The sequence below is a fragment of the Solanum lycopersicum genome, chromosome 7 (assembly GCF_036512215.1).
Source record: "Solanum lycopersicum chromosome 7, SLM_r2.1".
Taxonomy (NCBI): domain Eukaryota; kingdom Viridiplantae; phylum Streptophyta; class Magnoliopsida; order Solanales; family Solanaceae; genus Solanum; species Solanum lycopersicum.
Window position 1 is genome coordinate 6005927 of NC_090806.1, and position 10585 is coordinate 6016511.

At 29.5% G+C, this 10585-nt stretch overlaps 1 long non-coding RNA gene across 1 annotated transcript; it reads right to left on the reverse strand.

Annotated features, from left to right (window-relative positions):
• Positions 1 to 6767: 6767 nt before the first annotated feature.
• LOC138337271 (uncharacterized) lies at positions 6768 to 7394 on the reverse strand. Its single transcript, XR_011210852.1, has 2 exons — positions 7297 to 7394; positions 6768 to 7128 (listed from the first exon to the last, which is right to left on the reverse strand). It is a non-coding gene; the product is annotated as an uncharacterized lncRNA (long non-coding RNA).
• Between the last annotated feature and the right edge of the window lie 3191 nt (positions 7395 to 10585).

Below are 10585 nucleotides of genomic sequence, written 5' to 3' on the forward strand. Positions count from 1 at the left end.
CGGTCTCCTCCACATAGTCGTGAGGGGGAGAATTGTTGGGTTATGGGTCTTTTTTCCCTTCCTATGTAGATAAATAAAAGCCCAATTTGGACCAATCCATTTTTGCCCATAGGACCATTCTTATTAGGCAAATATAAGCCTATTTTAGGTCTTATTTTCATATACACAGAGAGTTTTTTCAGCAGTCAAAAAAAGAGAAAGAGAGCAGTTTTCGCAGTCAAAATTCAGCCCTAACAGCCAACTTCAAATTGCGATTCCCGCTTCGTTTCTTGTCCGATTGAGCTAATTTTTGGACAGCATATTATCTTCATCTCAATCTTTGATTAGGAACTGACAGAGTTGGATTTGGTGGTCTGCATCTTCAGTTTTACTGTCGTGAACAGTAGCTGCGAAATTGGGGATTTTGCTCCTTTAATTCTCTAGATTTGGTGCAATCTTATTTTGTTGTTGCTCGTTGTTTGACACTTGTTTTGTGTCCAATTTTGGAGAACAATATTGTAACTCTTGGTGATTATAGTGGAGCTTTTGGTCCCGTGGTTTTTCACTCTTCACATTGAAGGGTTTTCCACGTAAATCTTGGTGTCTTGTGTGATTGGTTTATTATTGTCTTGTTATATTTGTTTGGTTGAATTACTTGCTGCCTTACTATCATATTGCTTGTGATTTTTTGTCTTCTCTTGGTTCAAATCGAAAAGGGAAAGTATAGACTTGGGTATTCTTCCGCTGTTATCCTGTCAGGCATTCTTTGTTAGTGCCTTGTCTTTCCCAACAAGTACCCCCTCAACCTATGCCCGAAATCTCAGAGACACTTATACTATACTAAGGTCCTATTACCTCCTGAACTTATTTTATTAATAATTTTTTACTTCTTTTCGACCTACATGGCACTATCTTGTGGGCCCAATGATGGTTGACTTTTTTTTCAAACTAGTGCCACGTAGGCTAAAAAGGGGTAGAAAATTACTTATAAAATAAGTTCAGGGGGGTAATAGGACCTTAGTATAGTATAAGTGTGCATTATCCCATTAATATAATATAAATATTATTATAATATAATATATTTCGGTAAACGAAAATACCGAATAACACAAAATTACATACCGAAAACCGAATCAAAATACCAAAAAATACAAAAACATATACCGAATACCAAATCGAAAATCGAAAAATCAAAACTGAAATACCAAAAAAATTCAGTTTGGTATAGTATTTCGGTTTTCCGGTGTTTATGCCCAGCCCTACCTTTGACTCTTGGTGAACTTTTTGAATGAAATAGTTGATTTTCGTAATTCTAAATGTCTAAAATAATTTAAAAGTAGTAAGTTGATTGAATGTTACCCTGTTGTATCAGTGCCGACATTAGTAATTTGATCATTCCCAATGTGATTATCTTTGAAATTTTAAAAAGAATTTGTGTCAAATAGACCTGTTTTCGTACTCTTCACAATATGCAATCATCGTGTATCAACGGCATATTTTGTCTATGGTACTACAATGGAGATGTTGCTATTTGTAATCCTTTCATAAAGAACATGTATTTCTTCCTAAAGTACCAGATATGAAAAAGTTTTCCAATCAATAATAATTAGTAATTACCTCTTAGGTTTTGATTCCATTGCCAATAAACATAAAGTATTAATGGGGTACATGATTTTCTTTGAAAATATGTTAGTGCATGGAATCAAATACTTGATTTTCACCAGTGGAGTTCAAACTCTATTTTTCTAGTGTTAAATTTTTTTCCTCTTTTCTTGCTAGGCCACTAAGGAAGCTCAACGTCTAAAATAGTTGATACAAGATTATACTTCTTCTTTAATCAAAGTAGGAGATAAGGTATGAGATCTAAATTTAATAAAGTTAAAGTACAATTATTTTTTATAATATTTGTTGTACCCATCTAATATTGATACTTAGCATTAAATATATGTTGACACTTAGCTTTAAATTTAGAAATAATTATTTGTTAAACGTAAGTACCAACACTAGTTGATCCTATTGATGACAATATTGATTTTCTTTGAAAATCAATTTGTGTCCATCTAGTGTTGACACTTAGCTTTAAATTTAGAAATAATATATTTGTTAAGCATAAGTACCAATACTAGTTGATCCTATTGATGACAAATTTTTGACTATCGTGTTAGTATTAAGGTAAAACTAAACTAATTAAACTTAGAAATTTGTTAAGTAGTTTAGTAAGTTAAACTTGTTACTATAGTATTAGATATTAAGTTAAAAATTAACTAGTTAGACTTTGTTAAGCTGGTTAATAAGTTACATTGGTGACTATAATGTTGGAATTAAGTCAAAACTAAACTAATTAGACTTAGAAATTTGTTAAGTTGGTTAATAAGTTAAATTTGTGACTATAGTGTTAGAATTAAGTTAAAACTAAACTAATTAGACTTAGAAATTTGTTAAGTTGGTCAATAAGGTAAACTTGTTACTATAGTACTAGAATTAAGTTAAAACTAGAGTAATTAGACTTAGAAATTTGTTAAGTTGGTTATAAGTTAAATTTGTGACTATATTGTTAGAATTAAGTTAAAACTAAACTAATTAGACTTAGAAATTTGTTAAGTTGGTCAATGAGTTAAACTTGTTACTATAGTATTAGAATTAAGTTAAAACTAGACTGATTAGACTTAGATACTTGTTAAGTTGGTTAATAAGTTAAATTTGTGACTATAGTGTTAGAATTAATTTAAAACTAAACTAATTAGACTTAGAAATTTGTTAAGTTGGTCAATAAGTTAAACTTGTAACTATAGTATTAGAATTAAGTTAAAACTAGACTAATTAGACTTAAAAATTTGTTAAGTTAGTTAATAAGTTAAATTCATTTGCACAAGGCCTCGTTAACCAATCCCTACTAGTATTGTTATAATTTGTTTTCAGTAAATTATTACATAATGTAGTGCTTGACAAATTTAATTTAATGATTCTTATGTAGATGGATCGTAGTTGAATGTATAATTTGACTAATTTTGGTCGAATGGGGCTAAGACCTGAATTTGTAGAAGGTGTCATTGGTTTTGTGGAGTATGCAAAGTCATTAGATCCTTTTCAACGTAGTGGTATGATTAAGTGTCGTTGTAATAAATGTCAATGTTTGAATTATGAAAAACCAGATATTGTTGAGCTTCATATCTATCGAAATGGATTTAAAAAAGAAAACACTGTGTTGACTAGTCATGGAGAAATTGCTAATAACTTTGATGTATTTCAACATTATGTTTCTGGTGAAAGTAGTAGCACTGTGAATTCTAATGCACAAAATTATAGAATAGATGATATGGTTCAAGATGTTTTTGGTGTGCTTTCTGATTTTGATTTTGCTAATCAAGGTGAAGAAGTTCCCAATGCTAAATGTAAAATTTTCTTTGAACAATTGGAAGCTGCTAGTCGGCCTTTATATAAGGGGAGTCCATACTCGCAATCGTCTATTGCAGTTAGATTATTAAGTATCAAATCAGACTAGAATGTTCCTCAAGGGGCAATGGACTCTGTGATTGACCTTGTTCATGATTTAGTTGTCCATAATAACTTAAGCTTTGAGCCCTTTTTTATTATTCAAATCAATTCAAGTTTTCAATTTTTAAGACTATTTTTAAAATATCCTTCCAATTTTACCCTTTAAGTTGGTATTGAAATTAATTATTATAATTAATGTTTATTATTTTGATAATAATTAATAAGGTAAAAATGAAAAATTATGTTTAATGTATTTCCTAACCTATTTTTTTTAAAAGGTGTGAAACACCTCATAGCTTAAGTTATTATGGAATGGAGGGGTATAAAAGGAAAAGACTATAGATGTCATTGATAACAATAGCATTGTAGGAGACAATGAAGAACTAACAATATGTAGAGGAAAATAATTTGCCTATTGATATAGATAGAGCAAAATAAATAATGATACTCATAAGGCTACAAATGATGTAATGAAAAGTGCAAATTGAAGAGAAAGAGAGGTAAAAAATTGATTTAAAAAGAAAAAAAATCAGAGCAATGCTATAAAGTTTATTATTTGGCAGAAGATTTGTATTATATAAACTGTAGATCTTCATGACACATTTTAAGAAGTTATGAACAAACTTAATGATGGCAGTAAGTTTACTTTATAATTATCTATTACTTCATATTTATAGTCGTGGTCAACTTACTTGGAATTAAGATGCTAACACTAAATAATTAAATTTTCATTGTTATGAGTTGTTTTGCAGGATGTTTTCGAAGTGATATTTTTGAGGCGATGAATGTACCTTGTCTTACTTTGTATCAAGTCACTAGTCATTTGCAGGTATATTTTTCAAATTTCCTTAAATTTTCTAAGCGGTGAATTATGTATGTAATATTTTTGAGTATATGGTAAAAGGAAAAATCAAGAAGACGTTTATATGGGAAAAAAATTGGGATGTCATTTTCATGAAATAAGACTTTATATAACTTTAGCCAATAAATATTTAGACATTAATATAAACCTTTAGTAGTTAAAACATTTATTGAAAGAGTATTCAACTCAATAATATCATCATCTATCTGTAGTTTATAGCTTTTTTAAGAGATATTTATTGTTAACCTATTATATCAAACACCAAATTTTTTTTTATTGAAAATAATGACTTCTTTAAAATTATTTCAAATTTTTGTGGTCATGCAAATTAAAAAAACAACTTCATAGATAAACCAATATATTATTCAATCTATTTACATATCCTGCATAATACATATGTCGATTTGCTATATATTAATCTCTTTTTTAACACCTTAAAGAAATGTCGTAACAATACTTTAAAAGTTTCAAGGAAGAGAAAATCTACTTGTCATTCATCAAGTCGATTAGGAATCTCAAGTGGTTCTACTAGCCTTGAAATATTTGAGATGACGTCTCATCTTAAAATGAATGTTGCAAATCTGCAACAATAAGAAACCCAAAGAGGCCAAGAAACTCCATTTATACCAAATAATAATATTTTTCTATAGGAGAGAGTTCAACTTTACAAGAGGTCTATCACCAACTTCAAGTTAGTTCCCGGTACCTCAACCCATTCGATATCCCACTTTTATCATCGGTCAAAAATAACAATGTTGTTGAGCTACAAAAACAACATGGACCTTTATGAGGATTTCAATGATCAAATATTGGAAACACAGATTATACACCCAGGCTAGAGTTTAACAATGGGATTCATCATGCTCTAAAGGACTATGCCTTCAATGCAGCAACATATGTTGTTGTTCATCATGTATTCCTAAGATACTTAGAACAAAATTTTGGAAAATTTGGTAAGAAACAACAAACTTTAAAGAGCATCTCAAAACTGAAAAATTAAAACTAATAGAGAAAATAGAATCAAAAACAGATTAGAAACAATAAACGAAATATTTTTCTTAAAGAAGAAAATCGATCACACTGAATGCACAGTGTCCCCTTAAGGAAAATATTCCCCTCAAGTACATGAGATTAATGAAATATATCCTTCCAGGATAGAACAAACTTACTCAATGGGGTATCGGTACCTAAAATCACGATGTCAGCACACTAATCAATGACAATAAAGTACACTTAGAATACTAAATTTAGTAGTAGTAGAAGAAGTCAAGAAAATTTATTATTTTTAAATGAGAGAAAATTCCTCAATTTATACAAAATAAAGGATAGTATGAAAAGATTCTTATTGTGCCTTACCAAAAATGTCACAAACCTTTGAAATAATCACAATCTTTTGAAAATGTCACAATCTTTCATAAAAGTCACGACTCTTCATTTTCCATTAACACCTTTAAAACACAACAATCTCCCACATGAATGGGGTATGACTCAAGCACAAAGAAACAGACAAGTATGTGTAATTTACAAGCAAAAATTAATTACAACTGGAAAAGTAAGTTTCCCCATGGACTTTCCGTAGTGAACATATGTCGGATATACTCTATCAATCGATAAATGCAAAATCTTTGAAACGTCGAGCTTTGGTGTATATCTAGACAACCATATGTTACACAATTAACCCTTTACCATTTATGGTTCTTACGGTTGTGTTCGTTTCAACCATGAACACCTCCTGTTTCATGAGTGTATAAAGAATAGACTTTTAACAATAATTCTCTTTGAAGCGACTAACACTTAACACTCACATAGGTGATTTTAACCGTATTATCACGTAGATACACTAAATAGTCAAATCTGCCAAACAGCAAATTATTAAAACCATTAAGCTTTATTAACTCATTAAAAAGTCTTAATGTTGTGTCCTTATTCCTGAGTATTGTCTTCATCGTGAGACTGGATTGAGTTGGTTGACAATGTTGAACCGTCAGTCACAACTTTGTTCTTCTCTTTAAACCTAGTTCTTGGGATCTCCATCCTACTAGGTATAGTTATAGCCATGATGACATGTCTTAAACTTTTAACCAATTCCCTACGATGATCTTTTAACTTTCTCTCTAGTTAGGCCTTTTTATAAGTGGATCCGACACATTATCAATTGAATTTACATAGTCAATTATAATATTCCACTAGAGAGTAATCTTCTCTTAAGGAAAAATCAAAAAATAGCAATTCACCCCCCTCTTCCACTTTTATTAGCCTTATATGGAAGTGTTGATGGTCAATAGTACCTAACATAAGTCTCAATAGCATTGATGGTCAAATTTAATTCTACACTTTATTGTCCTAAACCAAACCAAGTTTCATTAGGGATTCAAATTCTACACACAATTTTCACGGACATACGTGAGCTATAGGTCAAATTTGAGAAAAATTGAATACAATACAAAACATTTATTCATCACGCAAAGCTTGGGTAAACTAGTTGCACACATAAATCATTCTTATTACATTGTCACATACATAAAATAGGTAGCATCATAATTATTTGTTTACATAGTCAAAGCCAAGACATAAGACATTGAAAGTTGATTAGTAATGACAAGGTGAGTAACAGTAGCAGGCATATTTTGCCCAGTAATATTTGTGACCCCATGGTTTGTACTTCTTACAAATACCATATTTAGCTCCATAGTAGTGCTTGCAATGATAGCTACATTTGTAAGAGTATTGACAAGGTCCATTCCACTTGTCACTCTTTTTCCAACAGTATTTTCCTTCTGCCATTTGTATTTCTGCAAAAAAAATAATAATTGAAAATCATGATATTTACTTGAGATAGCAAATTTCACTTATCGAACAAGTTTGACTAGTCATAAAATTTAATAAAAATGAATATTTTTAAAATTCGTAAACTTCAACAAATCAGTATATTTGATCGCTATAAAATCATGTCGTCTCACCAGTTGCAGCAACAAGGAAGAGGCAAAGGAGGAGGGCAAGAAAAGCAGTGTATTTTGCCATAGCTCTTATTTTCTGTTGATTTCTTGTGGTGGAAATAAACAATTGAAATGGTGGTATTTATAGTATTGGAAACTCATATTGTCAACTTAATTCCATTTGATTTCTTCAAGGATTACGTTGGATTTTGATTAATTAGTCATAAGAAATGGATAATTAAATTATGACACATCAAGTACAAAGAATTAGTCCATCACAATAAGCATTTCTTTAATTGTAAAGAATTTGAATTGATCAAACAGACATTTGAGTGATAAGAACACAATGAATTTCTCAGCAAAAAGTATTGAGCGTGCATAAATAGACACTGAAACTTGTATGAAATAAACAAGTAAACACACACGTCCCACATGCCTTAATACACATAGGCTACTACATAGGATACAAAATGGTCATTTAGGATATCACATAGGACGAATGTGTTTATTTCTTAATTTTATATAAATTTAAGTATTTACTTGTACAAACACAAAGCTTGAAGGCATACATGTCAGCTGAAATCAAATAAACGAATATTTATGTATTATGTGTTCAATAAATTATAAAGAGAACACCAAAATGGTGAAATGTTTCAACTGGGAATCAAACACAAAGTATTTACATGGCATCAACTTTTATTAATACTCTTTAATTACAATTTTAAACTTTAAAATCGATAGATGTTCGTTGATTTTGAAAAAGAAAAAAAAATGGAAACACTATCGTTGGTTTCCTTTTAAAACATAAAATTGTTTGTCAATCATCAGAACTAATTACATGGTTATTGAGTATTCAAATGATTATGTGTGTTGACCTACTTGGAGGTATAATTGTATTAATTAATTTTCCTTTTTAGAGTCAAACAATAAGAAATTGTATTAATATTTTATGATCGTATCTTTTTTATCATATCGATAGCAAAAAAAAGCAATTTTGTAGAACTTCTCGTGTTGTTTTGGAATATCTAAAATTTTTGTTTAAAATATCAAATTAATATAATCTAATTGCATTTTAAAATTAGTCAAATTGAGTCACGAAAAATGAAACACAAAAATTTAAAAAGTAGATGAGGTAGCATTTAGGAATCCTTATAGGTAATGGACTAGAATTTGATTCTGTTTCCTTACTTAAAAATATCTCCAAAAGAATTAAGTAGTTTGCTTAATTTTCCCATTAATTTATAAGATGGATAATGAAAATAGAAACTTAAGTACAAAGAATTAGTCTAGCATTATAATTAAGCATTTGTGTAATTGAAAAGAATTTGAATTGATCAAAGAGTCATTTGATTGGTAAATACTCCAAACTAAATATGCGAGATACATGATGTGAGCGAGATAAGAGAAAGACAAGCGAGATGGGAGGGCAGCGAGGTTGCCAAATTTATTTATATATCCTAAATACATGTGAATCCACTTAGATAAAGGGTATCTAGAACAAATTAACTTAATTTTAAATTCGTATCCCGAGATAAATAAATCTGAACAGACAAAAATATAATAACAACATAACGTGTATTTAAATAATTAGCTTATATATTAGAGAAAGTATTGTAGGATACCCTTAAATAAATAATTTTGACCCTATGGGCCAACCCCGACCCAACTTCGGTCAAGCCTCAAGGGCCAAGGGCTTATATTGATTAAACTTGTAAGCCTTACTTTCAATGGGCTTAAAAAAAATCTATCCCAACCCTACCCCAATAATGTATGGGGTTGGGGCAGCCCCATGGTGTAAACTCATTTTGACGGCTTTAATCTCTGTACTATTAGAAATAATTTAGATAATTTTTTTGTTTTATTTTTGATACACATATACCCCTTTATTATACTTAAGGTGAATATACCCTATCATAATATTTTAGTCCAAATTTACCCTAATTTTATCTAAGATACACATAGTAAACTCAGAATCAAATGATACATTCATAATGTTAGATTCTCTTCCATAACTAAATAGTTCTACAAGTTCTTCATTAAGGGTGTGTTTGTTAGAGTTTTTGGTAAAAATCATTTCTAAAGTATGACTTGAATCTAATATATTATCCTCGTGTTATATAAGTGAATAAAAGGCATCCTTGCACTATCCAAGAAGTTGTAAGATTCATCCTTTTGTCTATTTTTTTTTTAAGAAACTCACATTACCAACAAAAGAAAAATGAGTCAAGTCAGATGAATATATGTACACATGGTTAAACTAGTTGAGTTGGGTGATTTTTCTAATTTTTAGAAATTGAGCATTTAAATCATATTCAAACATGATATATTCAAATTCTAAATATTCTTTGAAAAGTATGGACAAATACAACTCCAACTTTAAAAATTTCAAATAAAGTAATTCTTTTTTTATTTTCATTACTAAACGTGTATGTAATTATGCTGAAAATATACTGTATAGAATGTGAATTGCATACATACTAAATATTTTATTAAAGAAAATCTCTAAATAGTTGAACATAATATTTTCAAAATGTATATTTTTTCATAATTTTTCTAATTATCGGAACCTACTGTATAATTATTTCAAGAATTATGTATTGTTGCAAATCAATTTACTTGATGATTCAAAAACAAAAAGCCAACCACATAAAATTTATATTGCGAAAATGAAAGATTCATTTCCTATCCATATATTCCTTATTCTTTTTAGGTAACTTTGATCTTCTCACCGTGGCTAACATATGATCAAACTAAAAAAATATTTTTTTATTGGTTCAATCAGTTTCTTGACAAAAATAGACGGAAGGGTGATTCTTGTTATTTTTTGGATAGTATAAGAATATTTTTTGCTTACTTAGATAATATAACGATGTGCATTAGATTTGAGTCATAGTTGAGGGATGATTAATTATGAAGAAAAATATTTACTAAAATTCTTTTTTCAATTTCTCATGTTTGGTTGTTTCCCAAATCAACTTATTTTTCTCAAATTTAGAAAAATGATTTTGTTTTCAACAAATTTTAAAAACAAACCATACAAATAAAATATGAAGAAACATAATTTTATTGATTAAGATAGTGGATACAATTCTATTGATCCCTTGATTCTACTCTCCTATGATTTATCCATGATTCGAGGGCCGTTAGTGGCAGCATTTCTCGAACTAGGATGATTTGGATTTGACCTCTCTATATGAATAATCTAACGATTTGTGGAGTATTCGAGATCTTGATCTCTCTATGGAATTTTCGAGATGTTTTTAAGGAAATTTAGTACCCTTTATATAGACATAAACTAGGGTTCAGGGTTGAG